The sequence below is a fragment of the Chiloscyllium plagiosum genome, unplaced genomic scaffold (assembly GCF_037043375.1).
Source record: "Chiloscyllium plagiosum isolate Xiang-an unplaced genomic scaffold, Cpla_swu_hap1 HiC_scaffold_37, whole genome shotgun sequence".
NCBI classification, from domain to species: domain Eukaryota; kingdom Metazoa; phylum Chordata; class Chondrichthyes; order Orectolobiformes; family Hemiscylliidae; genus Chiloscyllium; species Chiloscyllium plagiosum.
This window is the reverse complement of record NW_028270175.1, coordinates 5,830,902-5,846,011: the sequence shown is the minus strand read 5'-3', so window position 1 is coordinate 5,846,011 and position 15,110 is coordinate 5,830,902. Positions and strand designations below refer to the sequence as shown.

Genomic DNA, 15,110 nt, shown 5'->3' with positions numbered 1-15,110 from the left:
GCTGTGATGTGCATGCTCAGAACTTGAAGTAACTGAATTATGATGCATATCTAAGGTTTATGATTCTCATCTGCAAGAATACTTTCTTTCCCAATTAACGTTTTTTTTCCCAGGTTTGACCTTTAATTTTGAGAACTCTATGGAGTCATTGTGTAACTGGAACTGCCCTTGATATCGCATTATGAAATTGCTAGGATGAATAAAAATGTTCACAAAATTAAATGTGTCAATTCAGACAGTGTGAATAGGCGTAGCATCTGGAACAGTTGGGTTTGTGAAATTGTTATTGTCGATTAGCTTTCGAGGTTGGGTTAACGAGCCAGAAAAACAAAGCAAGTTGCACTTACACTGACCATTTCTTTGTTTATACTTAGCGTTGAGCCAAAAAAAGATTTCTTGAATTTTTCCAGTTACTTGCATGACTTATGTAGCCCTTTGCTGAGAGTAACCTTAGCATGAGAGAAATTTAATCATCTTGACTGAAATGTGAGTAGGGGAAATATTTGAAAATTGCTGCAGTGATGTAAGCGATTTATTTTGGGCTTTTTAAAGTAATTATGCTGCACAAGTCAGGAACCTTTCTCCCTACACAGCCATACTGATTATGCCTTGCTAAGTAAGTTTGGCTTGTGTTTCCTTCTTTACATATAAGCCATATGGAAGTCTAAGAACTGGATGGTTTAGTATTGAGGGTAACCACCTTAGGAAGCTAGCTCTACAGCGTCAACAATTGGTTCCAGCAGTTTGAAAATGAATGTTCCTTGATCGGTCACTGTACTGCAAGGCGGTATAGTGACAGCTTTGATCAAAATTATTTTCCTCGTTTCAGAAGGAATTTTTTTGAAACCACAACTTCCTACTTGTTTTACCAATTGTAAATATTGGCAAAAGCACCCAATGTTTCAACAAATCATCAGCAGTCCCTTGAAGTGAGGAGGACCTCACCAGGCATACAGCCTGTGGCAAGAGATTACACATGGAGTGGCAGTTCTGTCTGCAAATACTACACAGTTTTAGCTGACCAGGAAACACTCCTGCTGTTACCATCTGCCATAGGCATGTTGGAAGGATTTACAGGTTGACAATCAATCTATTCTCTGCTGTGTGAATGGACATTGCATGCCCCTCAAATATGGAGCTTCTGCCACAGAGGCAGGGCCACTAGCCACAGACTCTCTTGTGTTTTAACAAATAGAGGATTTGGAAATGTGTTTACACTGAGTTTTCTTTTCTATTCTGATTTTTGTTTGAGTTCCAAATTCAAGGGCACTGTCGGCTGTCTGATACTTTCTTCATGTAACTGTCAGCAAGCTAGTAGACTTCAGAGAGAAGAACAACCAAACCTATTCCTGTTCTTATCTGATTATCAAATGTGGAAATGTTCAGTAAGCATTACTTGGAGTGAGGAACTCCAGTTTATCTTTCTCCTCTGTGCTACAGGTGACTATAGCACTCTATCCCTGTCTGAGGGCTATTAGCAAACTTGAACATAAACCTGACACTTTCTCCATCATTTAAAATAACTTAAATAGTGCTGAAAATGCATGAGTGTCCAGAACACTGATAGTTTTTAAAAAAATGCAAGTTCTGCATTAATACACACCACACCTTGTATTTTTGAAGTGTTCAGATGTAGTTGAACACAGACACTGTTGTTCAGATGTGTTAGGGGACACCTTTGGAACAGGTGGGATTTGAATCCAGGCTTTCTAGCTCAGAATGGACATAACCACTATGCCGTAAGAGCCCTCAAACTCTACGTAAATCTAATGATGTTGCCTGCAATTATGGAGTATTAAAAGTCCAAAGAATAATTTCTGTAACTTGATGAGTTCCCTAATGATTATGCAATACATAGAAAGGCTGGAAAATTGGCAAAGTGGAAAGGGTTTATATATAGTCATAGAGATGTACAGCATGGAAACAGACCCTTCGGTCCAACCCATTCATGCTGACCAGATATCCCAACCCGATCTAGTCCCACCTGCCAGCAACCGGCTCACATCCCACCAAACCCCCCCCCCCCATTCATACACCAACCCAAACACCTCCCAAATGCGGCAATTGCACCTCCACCACTTCCTCTGGCAACCCATCCCACACACGCACCACCCCCTGTGTGAAACAGCCACCCCCCAGGTCTCCCCAAATCTTTTCCCTCTCTGTGGAAATAGCAAATAAATATTATATTAATATTGCATTCTGATTCATTCCAAAAGGACCATCAGTTATGGTATGGTTCGTCTTCAAAACTGCATTGGCAAATATAAATATCGTCAAGATAATAGAAGCTAAAGCAGAAAGACTGATTGCTAGACTCTGGGGAGAGGAGATATTGTTCTAGAGTCTGTCACAGATATAAGTAAGAATGGTAAAGTAAACCCAGATTATTCCTAACATGAAATAAAACATATCTTGAAATTTAGTACTGTCTAATATGAACGTGCTTATTTTACTTATTTTCCATAGTACAAGAAGCAAATTGTACCTCACTGGAAACTAATATCTTTTGTTTCTAAGATAGTTTCATCATTTACAATCTGAGATGTTCCATCTATTGCTTTTACAGCTTACCTTTTGTAAAGACAGGAGAAAATGTGTAGTAACTCTGTATTCAGCACAGAGATTCTACAAGTACATTAAGAGCAAGAGAGCAACTAGAGGGAGAGAGTCGGGCACCTTAAAGGTCAAAGAGTTTATCTTTGTGTTGAACTTCAGGAGGCGGGTGAGATATTAAATGAATATTTTTTACAGTAGAAACTGTACAAAAATAGAGAGAAATGGAGGCTAGAGAACTCAAAATAAATATTGATGTTTTTAAAAACAATTCACATTACAGAAGAGGATGTGCTGGAGGACTTAGAAAATATAAAGGTGGATAAATCTCCAGGATCTGATCTAGTGTATCCAGAGACATTATGGAAAATTAGGGCAGAAATAGCAGGGCCCCTTGCAGAAATATTTGTATTATGTATAACAGTGGGTGACGTGCCGAATGACTGAAGAGTGGCTAATATTATGCCTTTGTAAGAATGGATGTAAGGAGAAGCCTGGGAACTGTGTAGACCTGTGAGTCTGACTTTGGTGACAGGTAAGTTGTTGGAGGTGATTCTGAAACATAGGATTTATATGCATTTGGAGAGGCAAGGAATGATTCGGGACAGTCAGCATGGCTTTGTGTGAGGGAAATAGTGTCTCACAAACTTGATTGAGTTTTTTGAGAAGTGAATCAAGATTGAGTAGGGCAGAGTTGTTGACGTTTTTCACTTGGAGTTTAGTAAAGCCTTTGACAAGGTTCCACTTGGTAGTCTAATTAGTAAAGTTAGATCACGTGGGTTTCAGGGAGAACTTGGCAATTGGATACAAAATTGGCTTAATGGCAGGAGACAGAGTTGGCGTCGGAGGGTTGTCTTTCAGACTGGAGGCCTGTTAACAGTAATGTTCCACAGGGATCCATGGTGGATCCACTTTTTTTTTTTGTCATTTCTATAAGTGATTTAGATGAGAATTTAGAAGACCTGGTAAATAAATTTGCAGATGATGCCAAAATTGGTGGTAAAGTGGACAGTGAAGAAGATTATTTAAGATTACAAAGGGATCTTGATCAACTGGTCAAAGGGCTGAGGAGTGGCACATTGTTTAATTTGGATAAATGCAAGCATTTTGGTAAAACAAACAAGGGCAGGACTTAAATGATTAATGGTATGGCCTTGGGTGGTGTTATAAAACAGAGTGACCTAGGGTTGAAGTTCATAGTTCTTTGGAAGTTGAATCACAAGTAGACAGGATGGTTATGAAGGCATTTACCATACTTGCCTTCATTGCTCAGACCTTTGAGTAGAGGAGTTGAGATGTCAAGTTGAAGATATGCAGGACGTTAATGAGGCCTCCTGTGGAGTACTCTGTCCAATTCTGGTCCCTCTTTTACAGGAAGGATATTAAGTTGGAGAGGGTTCAGAAAAGATTTACCAAGATGTTTGTGGGAATGGAAATTTTGAGTTATAAGGAAAGGCTGGATAGTCTTTTTTTTCTCTCTGCTGCGTAGGAGGTTGGATGGTGACCTTATAGAAGTTCACAAAATCATGAGTATAGGTAAGGTTAATGGCAGGTGTCTCTTCCCAAGAGTGGTGGATTTCAAGACAAGGGGCCATATTTTTAAGGTGATAGGATGGGTCATGCCCACAGACGAAGCTGCATTAGAACATTATTTCAATAAGCCACCATCACACACTGCAGCACAGAGGAACTATGAAGCGCAGAGGAAAATCACCTATACAGTGTATTCAAAAAGAATGGGCACCCAATGAACATAGTCCACCAATTTCTCAGCAACAAACCCAAACAAGCAGACAAAATGCATCCAGAAACCCTAGCCAGTCTCCCCTACATCAAAGACATCTGGGAAATGACTGCCGGACTACTCAGACCCCTTGGCATCATGCGAGCCCACAAACCCACCAACACACTAAAACAGCAGCTAATAAACTTGAAAGACCCTATACATTGACTTGAATCCCATTTACCACTCTGAGGAAAAGACCAGGAGATGACAAAACCACAGGAAATGACGTCACCAACCCAAGGAAACCTAAACACAAATAAAAAGCAGGCCATATCAGCAGTGCTTCACCAGAGGCTCACTGATGATGTTACCTAGTATGGTGACAAAATGTCTGAAAACAAGCCTTCCAGCTCACCGAGCAAACTTACATCCAGTACAAATCTTCTCAAAACTCGCTAATATCCTTCCTATAGCAGGGCGATCAGAACTGTACACAGTACCCCAAAAGTGGTTCACTAATGTCCTGCACATTCTCATTATGACATCACAACTCCTATACTGAATGGTCTGAACAGTGAAGGAAAGCGTGCTAAATGCCCTCTTAATTACCCTGTATACCTGTGAAGCAACTTTCAAAGAACTAAGGAGCTGAATCCCAGGGGCCTCTGTTCTACAACACCACCCATGGTCCTACCATTAATTGTATAAGTCCTGAACCTGTTTGTTTGTTTTACCAAAATACAGTACCTCACGTTTATCCAAATTAAACTCCATCTGCCACTCTTCAGCCCATTGACCAATTGATCAAGGTCCCTTTGTAATCTTAGATAGTCTTCTGAAGGGAAGACTACTCAGCGCATCTTGATTCATCTATCCAAAAATATATCACTGTAATTTTTAGTTGTTACTTAAATGATAATGGGTTTTTCTTCCGCTAATTGAAATTTTATTTCCTATGTTAAGCACCAAGAAGAACTTGGTGCATTTTAAATAAAAGCCAAAAGAACTGCAGATTCTGTAAATCAGAAACAACAGAACTTGCTGGAATAAGTCAGTTGGTTTGGCAGCATCTGTGATGAGACATCAGAGTTAACATTTCGGGTCCAGTGACCCTTCCTCAGAATGGTGCATTTTATTGAGGGACCAACCAGGTTTTCTTCCAGTTCAACTCTCCTGGCATGGAGAGGTAACAGGAGCCTGATAATATGTAAAGCTGTTCCATGGAATTTTGAACAGTTCATTTTATTACCATACATATTTGCGTAACTGAATTAGAAAAACAAGTAGTTTTAGGAGATACTGCATTCATTAGGAGTGGTAGTGTTGCAAATTAGCATAGGGAATAAATGAAATCTCTTATTGGTACACTGGAAACATTTTTGACTAGGAAACTCCTAAAACAATTGATTGTATGTGTATGTCCAAAATGTAGCAGCAGATGGAGAAAGATAAAGGTAGCTCATGTTTACATAGTAGCATCATGGCTACATTCCTGTGTGAAGGATGAGACCAGAAATCAATCTTTACTCCATCTTAGATTCATTCATAAAATGAAACATTACAAATGGATATTACCTAACTCAAAAACCCGCAATCTGTGTCAATAAATGTCACTTTTTAAACGTGTTAAAGTAATTGTCTGAAAATCACATCCTCAAAACTTTGTTTTAAAAATAAAAATCCTTGTTCAGGAACTACATAAATCAGGTCTGCTTACGTAATTTTTCCAATAATCAGGTACTGTATTTTTCGTTGTATTAGTGAAATAACTTCTGTTTTGAAATACAAGCAAAAAGAGTGCTACAGTGCATTTTTCTAAAGAAATCAACCTGAAAGGCCATGTTCCAGAGTGTGAAAAGAATAAAAGTGAAACCAGTTAAAATCCCAGAAGCACTATTTATGACAAATCTAGACTATTGCGAATTTGAAGGGAGGATTTGATTTGTTAGAGGATCTTCAGAACCCAGAGATCCTGAGAAAGAATAAGAGTGGGAGACAGTGTGAACAAAAACAAAATGCTTTGAGATCAGGCAGTGCGTAAAGTGGCATTTTTGAGACTCAAACACAGGAAGAGGATAATTCAGAGCTTCAGAGACTCTTGTATTCAGTAGTTTCATTGGCTGCACAATTCAGTCATTTAACACTTTGTACTTTATATGCAAGCAACAGTCCAATATGACTCATCTTTTACCAAATGGTTAGATAACGCTGCAACAGAATTCTCCAGCTAAAAAGGTTCTGCATAAATTGAAGAAATTTAGTAGAGTTGGGAAAGAAATGTAAAAATATAAGGATCAGTGCAATGTGAATTTGAGAGAGTTTAGTGAGAATCATCATAATATAGGCATCACTTTACAGAAGTGGCATATAATTGAAAAATGTAAGGTAGTGTTAAATGCTCAAATCTCAGAAATTAAGATCCTTCTTTAGTATTTTAAAAAGGCCAGTATGGAAACTGTTGAATGTATCCTAAAACAGAGGAAATCATTTCATCTGTGCACTTTGACCAAGTTCTAGATAACTGATGAATATAATGAAATCTAACTGCAAGTAGAAGTGGTGCAAATGTATCTTGAAACTGACTGTTGAAACCAGTAAGCATATTAGTAATTCTAAAAAAAAATACTGTTAAGACTACTCTAACACATGAGCTACACTTGTGATGAATGCCTAGGAAAATCAGAAACAATGACAATCATGTGAAATTAAGTTATTAGATGCATGCCTGTATGATTTCTGTGCCTTTTCACTAGCAAAATGATAAGATATCATTGCAAATCTACATAGGTTTTCATTATTCAACAGAATTTACACCAAACCAATGATCTGAATCCAGATCTATAATATTATGATTATTTTCTAATTGAATACTGCTGATGTGGTGAAATTTACTTTGCATTCCAAAAAAAATCATGTCAGATTTGAAATGTTAATTCTGTTTCTCACTCCACATATGCTGCCAGACGTGCTGAATTTCTCCCTAGTTTTTATTCCACTCGGATACTTTTAGCTTTCTATCCTGCTGGGCAGGAGTGTGGAAATAGGACTAGCTATGGATGTGGCTTACGAATCTTAGAGTTTCTCAACATACGTTGATAACGGCACTCTGGGAATGATGGGAATTAATGTTAAGAGTGGTAACAGGTCTTTTTAAAAATAGATCTTGAAAGGTTATATAAATAAGAAAAAACATCACTTTGATTCTTTCAGTTTCTTCCCAAGCTTTGAATTGTAAATTGCACTACATCAGTCAATAACAGTAATGTCAGTGTCAAAATCCGGTGCTCAAAACAAACCATGGATTTGTTCAAAATGGTAACAAAATGAGATACAATTGTGTAATCATAGATGAAATCTTGTGCCGTTCAGCATTAAATTTTTATGCAATTTGCACATCATGGGAGCTCTCAAATTTGTAAGGCTATTGTGAAAAAATGTCCATCTCCTGCTTATCAGTTTACGATCAAATTGTTTTGAAAATAACAAGACTTTTTGAAGTAACGCTTCTATTTTTTTCCTTCAATAAACATTTTGGAAAGGCTCAGTAAGCTGGAGCTGAGATTTCCCATTGTCATCTCAAATATATATGCAGTAGTGCAGAAGCTGTCTGTTTCTCGCTCCACAGATGATGCCAGATGTGTTGAGTTTCTCCAGCATTTTTTCTTCCTACTGCAGTAATGCAGGTTGTTTTCTTCACTCAAACCACTTTCTAATGGCACAATACCTTGCATTTATTCATGTTTAAAATGTCATCCTGCTTTAGAAACAGTTTTTTTTTCTTTTTCTATCAATCCTGTACTTGAAGCATTTTGAACAATATGTGAGCAGACACTGCTAAGTTTAGTCAATATTTTAGTTTGTTTTGTGAATTGAAATTATTTTGGTGATATCTTGTGTAACCATCTACTTAATTTATTGTCAATTTAAACATTATGCAGGGACTTAGTAATTTGTGTGATAAATTATTTTTCAGTCCTCCTTAACCTTTATACTAATTAGAGTGCACAGGCAAACATGTCTTCAGGTAGTATATTAAGGTTTCTTATATTCTGGCTTGTGGATTTCCATTCATTGAACCTCCTGTTTGCTCTGTACTGTTTGCCATCGTTATTCATTTATCCCATTTCTTCCCTTTTGTAATCTTGTGCTGAAAATCTTTCCCAACTGAGACTGTGGCTGGCAAACTTCCTCTGTTCATGCTGCATTATGGTTGTCGACTAGGAACAATGCAACTTTTGACTACGGTTAATTGTCTTGTTTCTCCCTATGGACAATTCAAACCGAATACACAGTTTGCTTTGGTGCTTCCTTCAGCTACGTTAGCAAGTTTTAGAACATAGAAAAGTACAGCATGAACAGGCCCTTTGGCCCACGATGTTGTGCCGAGTTTTCTGTGGCTAATTGTGCTTTCTACCATACATTGAAAAATCGTTACACCACAAGAATAGCATGGCAAAATCATTTTATTTTGGCCTGTTTTTTCCTCAAATGCAGCTTTTTCAAATTCTGTAGTTTTGTTTCAACCTTGCCTTCAAAAACTGCATGTAAGTTAATTTCCAGATAGTTAATGAGATGCCTTCAAAAATAATCAACATTAATGAAGCATTTTTAATAGTACACTGAGATTCTGGATTCCTTGTATGACTTTATGACTAAGTCCTCTGGGGGACTGTGTGCAATAAAATGTCTGTTTCAGAATGCGATTGAATTGTCAAATTGTAAAAATCTTTTCTCACACCGTCCTTGCTTTGTTTGCCCATCACTTAGTCTATTCCCTCTTGTTACGAACAGGAACAGCTTCTCCCGATCTACTCTATTCAGCCTGCTCATGCTTTTGAAACTTTCTATCGCACCTCCTCTCGGCCTACTCTCCAAGAATAACTGTCCCAACTTCTTCAAGCTATCCTTGTAATGAATGTTTTGATTTCTGGACCCATTCCCTTAAATTTGCTTCTGCACTCTCTCCAATGCATTTATATCTTTCCTACAATATGAAGCCCAGAACTGTACACAATTCTACAGCTGAGATCCAGCAAGTAGCTTGTATATGTTCAGCATCACCTCCTTGCTCTTGTACGCTATGCTCTATTAATAGAACCGAGAACACTATGCTTTAAAGTTGGAAGTCGCATGACACCAGGTTATAGTTCAAAAGTTTTATTTAAAACCATAAGCTTCCGTACTGCTGCTCCTTCGCTGGGTGAAGTGACCTGACGGAGGAGTAGTGCTCCGAAAGCTTGTGATTTTAATCAAATCTGTTGGACTATAGCCTAGTATCGTGTGACTTCTGACTTTGTCCACCTCAGTCCGACACCGGCATCTCCATATCACTGCGTGCTTTATGAATTGTTCTCCATCTGCCCAGCCACCTTCCATGGCCTGTTCACATATGCAGCCAGGTCTCCCTGTTCTTGGACCCCCATTTAGAATTGTACACCTATTTTATATTGTCTTTCACTGTTCTTCTTACCAAAATCATCACCTAGCACTTCTCTGCGTTGAATCTCATCTGCGACCTAGTCACCCACTCCAACAACTTGTCAACATCCTTTAGGAGTTCCACATTGTCCTCCTCTCAGCTTCCAATTTTTCCAAGTTTACTGTCATCTTTGAAATTGTCCTTTACACCACTAAGATCCAGATTATTAATATAAATCCAGAAAAATAAGGGTCCTGGGGGGCCTCCACTAGAAACCTTCCTCCAGGTCAAAATGTATCTGTGCACCATTACACTCTATTTCCTTTCATTCAGCCAACTTTGTATCCATGTTGCTACTGTGCCTTTTATACTATGACCTGTAACGTTGTGTGACACTATATCAAATTTTCTCTGGAAATCTATGTACAACACATCAGCAATGTTACTCTCATCCATCCTTTCTGCTTTTTTTTATTGCAAAAATATACTTTATCCACAAACAATCTTTGTATACCTACAGTTACTGAGGCATTTCAGTACAGCCTTTGCACATGAATAACAGATAAATATTGGAATTTGGCATTCCCTATAGTTGCAAAAAAAAAACCCCAATTGATTGGGCGGCACGGTGGCGCAGTGGTTAGCACTGCTGCCTCACAGCACCAGAGACCCGGGTTCAATTCCCGCCTCAGGCAACTGGCTGTGTGGAGTCTGCACGTTCTCCCCGTGTCTGCATGGGTTTCCTCCCGGCGTTCCGGTTTCCTCCCACAGTCCAAAAATGTTCAGGCTAGGTGAATTGGCCATGCTAAATTGCCCGTAGTGTTAGGTAAGGGGTAAATGTAGGGGTATGGGTGGGTTGCGGGTCGGTGTGGACTCGTTGGGCCAAAGGGCCTGTTTCCACACTGTAAGTAATCTAATCTAATCTAATCTAATCTAATCAATTTCTTACTTATGCAAAACGATACTTGAGGCACTGGGAGGATCTGATAACTCAATGGACCTCCATTGTACTTCAGCAGAAAGACCTCAGACAGTGGTCTTTCCCTACTGCGGCAAGACGGCAGCTGCCCCAAGCTTTAGTGTGTCCCTCAGCACTTAGTCCTGGGCCTTGGAATGTGCCGCTCTGCAACACTCAGTCGAAGTCAACTCTTTACACCGGAAAGATCAAGTTTTGGGCAGACCATAAAACATGTGAAGGGCTGTCCTCCAGATGCAGTCAATGTTTGTCCCTGTGTGCATCCTGAGGAACAGACCGTAGAACTCAGAGTCCTGGATGAATTTTGACACTACTGCATCTCTGTTCAGACATTCTTTGTGAAGGCAGATGATGTGTGACAGTCTTTACCATCACGTACCTCCCCCTCAGCATGTAGTGGCACAGACAGAACCTGGGCGTACATGAAAGATCTCACAGGCACTGCCCTTTTGCCAGCATGAGCAAAACTAATGTGTACAAAATCCCATGCAAGGACTGCACAAAACACTATATAGGACAAACAGGAAGACAGCTAACGATCCGCATCCATGAACACCAACTAGCCACGAAACGACATGACCAGCTATCCCTAGTAGCCACACACGCAGACGACAAGCAACATGAATTCGACTGGGACAACACTACCATTATAGGGCAAGCCAAACAAAGAACAGCCAGGGAATTCCTAGAAGCATGGCACTCATCCACAAACTCCATCAACAAACACATCGACCTGGACCCAATATACCGGCCACTGCAGCGGACAGCTGACACTGACAACCAGAAGCGGCAGGGACAGGCCACTATAAATGCCGGAGGAAACACCACAGAAGCACTTCACAGGAGGCTCCCAAGCACTGAGGATGTCACCTAGACAGGGGACGAAACGTTTGCAACAAAAACGTCCAGCTCGGCGAACAGAACCACAGCAACGAGCACCCGAGCTACAAATCTTCTCACAAACTTTGAACTGCCCTTCTCACCATCAGCCAAGCTATGACTTGGTGCTTGTAAAGTTTTAGTGATGAGGTATTCTGCCAAATGGGTTTGACAGTCTGCTCAGGGAACCATGCAGCAGGATCCACCCTCTCCTTTACCCACAGGGTCTAGAGGACACTGTGCTGACCACTTTCTTATGGACTTGTGATCAAAAGTGTTTTCCTTGACAAACTATTCTGAGGGACAGATGGTACAGAACACTCCAACTACTCAGAGTATCCCATGGCAACGAGGCCAGTGCTATCCTTCCTAACACCGGAGGACAGGTAAAACCTCAGTACATTCTTCCTGTTATCTCTACATAAAACTCCAGTAAGCTGGGTAGAAACAATTTACCTTTCAGAAATCAAATCATCTTTTTTTTATGTCATTAATAATGGTACCTCAAATAATTGTTTCTAGAATTTTCCCCTTCACTCAAGTTAAACTAAGTGGTGTGTAATTACTGGGATTATCCTTACAAGCAAGCCTGTAATGTTTGCAATTCTCCAGTCTTCTGACACCTTCCCGGAGTCCAGGGAAGATTGAAAGATTATTGGCAATTTCTACCTTCTATTTCTACTCTTTTTTCCCTTCAAAATCCTTGGATGCATCTCATCCTGTGCCTTGTCAATTTAAGTGCTAACAATACATCGAAGACATTTTGGGGACCTTTTTGGTCTCTGATCAGCCCTAACTCCTCATTTAACCACTCTCTTACTATGTCAACGCCTCTAGAAGACTATGGGATTATTCTTTATATTAGCTGCTATTTTCTCATAGTTCCACTTTGCTTATATTACTTTTCACCTTCCCCCCCCAAAATCTTTGGTTTTTCTATTGATTCTATACTGTATTTCCTGCTTTACGTCTGCCATAAGCACACATTTTCTTTCTAATGTTAATTTCTATCTCCTTTGTCATCCTGGAAACTCTGGATTGTTTGTCGTATCATTTCTCTCAGAGGAATTGTACTTCGACTGTACCCAAACCATCTGCTCTTTGAAGATGACCAGGTACTGTTTTTCCCACCAACGTCTTGTTCCAATTAAACTGCTCAGTTCTGTTATTGTCCCATTAAAGTCAGCTCTCCATCAATTACTTTTTCTTACTGTGATTACACACTTGTTAGTGAATGAAGAAAGAAACCCATTTGTTGCTTTTAATTATGGTTAATCTCTCATAAATGCAACCACATTTCTATTCAGACCCCACGTCAAGGACAATTAATCCTTTAGTAGCCTCTTTAACCTGTCAGTTGAACAGTGAACACAGAACTACCTGCTGTGATATTTAAAGCCTTTGAAACAGAAAAGCATTCATAATGACAGAATAAGAGGCCTTAGGGAAATTTTAACAGAGAATTTTATTAAACTGCATGATCAGATGTTAATTATTTATTTTCTAACTGACACCAGATGGCCTTTCAATCAAAGCATCCAACAAAGTTTTATTAAACTCTCATCAACAACTTCAGCATTTTGTTACTTATTTAAAGAGCAGGGAAATTTAAAAACAAATTTCAGATCATGAAACTTGAACCCAAGAGTGTTCCATCAATTCACAATTCTTACTCTGTTGGTTATTTATTTTGTAACAGGCCAAAATGGCATCTGTTTGCACTCAGCATTAAGGTCAAATGATCTTACTGAATACAGGGTATCCGTCCTTTATGATTCACAGCCTGAACCCTTCTCAATACTGACAAAAAAAAATTAATCTGTTGGAAATAGGAGCAGGATTTGTGCATCTGGTTCCAACCTGCCATTTTTCATGGTCTGCGGAATCTTCATGCCTCTGTGCAAATCTGACTCTGAGACAGATCAATTATTGTGTTCATAATGTTCGGGGAATATATTATAGCCAAAACAAACTGGAGGAGAATATTTGTCAGCTATCCCTCGAGCTTACCATGCCTGCTTGGTCATATTTGAAGATCCAAAATGTTAACGCTCAACCTCTGAGTCAATTGGATTTCACTTCAAAGTTACCATCCTTGAAAATAACTAGGGAAACCACATAACAGCTTCTGAAATACAGTTAGACTGCAGTAAAAAAAAACAACCCAATGATAAACCAGGAAAGGTCCAGTCTCATGACAAATGTTTCTTCTGATCAAATTTGGTGCAGTGTAACAGTCATTAGGAATGCCTGTGACCTTGAACAGATGATAAGAAACTCTTGGAAATTATGTAACGTGTCATTAATCTCTTGTCTTTTTTTAGAAATGAAATTAAATTCAGTATCACTGAAATTCAAAATAGACTTTATCTCTGTTAATCAATGGTACAATCCTATTGTTTGATGTTAAGAATACAGAAGATTTTCACCCCAATGTGAAGATTTGAATGCTATTTTTAAAGAGATTCAGTGTCATTATGAGTTGACAGCTATTACCTCAACTTTTTTTTAAAAACATTACTTCAAAATGCTAGATCTATCTGCAAACTGAATAAAAAGTCTTAATTATTCTCTCTCTGCTCCTGTGTGAAGTTGTCGAAACTGCACTAACTAAGGTACATTCTGGGCTTTGTTGAAGCAATCCAGTTATCTTGGAAATGAATGGTGTGCTGCTCAGAATAGTGAAACCTGGAATTTCAGACAAAAAGAGATTTCCCCAGAACAGCATACTCTTATTATTCTGGCTATTGCACATTTTTGATCACCATTTTCATGTGCATGTACACTTGTAATTTTATTCCCATACAAATGAAATGCAAATATATGTAGTTTCCTTTAAAAGGCACTGCAGAATTTTTCTGCAAAACTGCAATGGCTTTCAGTGAGAAAAGTGACAGTTTCCCTGAGGAAACTGACTCATCTTGAAAGTTTTACTCAGCAAGACAGCAGACAACTTGGAGTGAAACATAATTATTGTTAGTTTTGTCACTTCAGTCTTACTCACTCTGCCTGGCAAACTAAAACTGACAAGAGAAATAGATTGTTTTAGGGATGTTGTGGCAGCTTTCTAAAGTTACCACAGTCTATTAGGGGATATTGTATGTATTACCACTTAAATCTAGGAAACACTAGGATTCAAGTCACAAGTGAATGGTAAAGTTAGGTTTAGTTAGTGCTGGCATTATTTAGAGACTGATTACTTTTGCAAATATACTTAAATTTCCAATAACTGGTAGGATCAGTCAATAAATTTAAAGTTTTAAGATGTACACTGTAATAAATTGTCTATTCTTATTCAATAAGGAACCTATACTCTAAGTTATAGAAAAGAACCACTTTAACTTTTAAAATGATCAACAATCATCCTTGAAGGTTTTGCTTTACTGTCTCCCTTTAATGGACAATTCATTCTCCAAACACTCCTGGCAGCCAGCTTCCAATTTCTTCTCTTCTTTTCCAGCTGAATAACTTCTCGTATCCAAACTGACTTTCACATTGAGATTTATCTTGGAGGTCCTTCTCTCTAGCCAAAGCTGGGCAAGTCTTGCAGCCTT

General features: G+C 38.9%; 1 protein-coding gene across 4 annotated transcripts in view; it reads left to right on the top strand.

Annotated features, from left to right (window-relative positions):
- Window positions 1–15,110, top strand: part of pex14 (peroxisomal biogenesis factor 14) — a 254,740-nt gene that overhangs the window by 186,208 nt on the left and 53,422 nt on the right. The window lies entirely within an intron of this gene.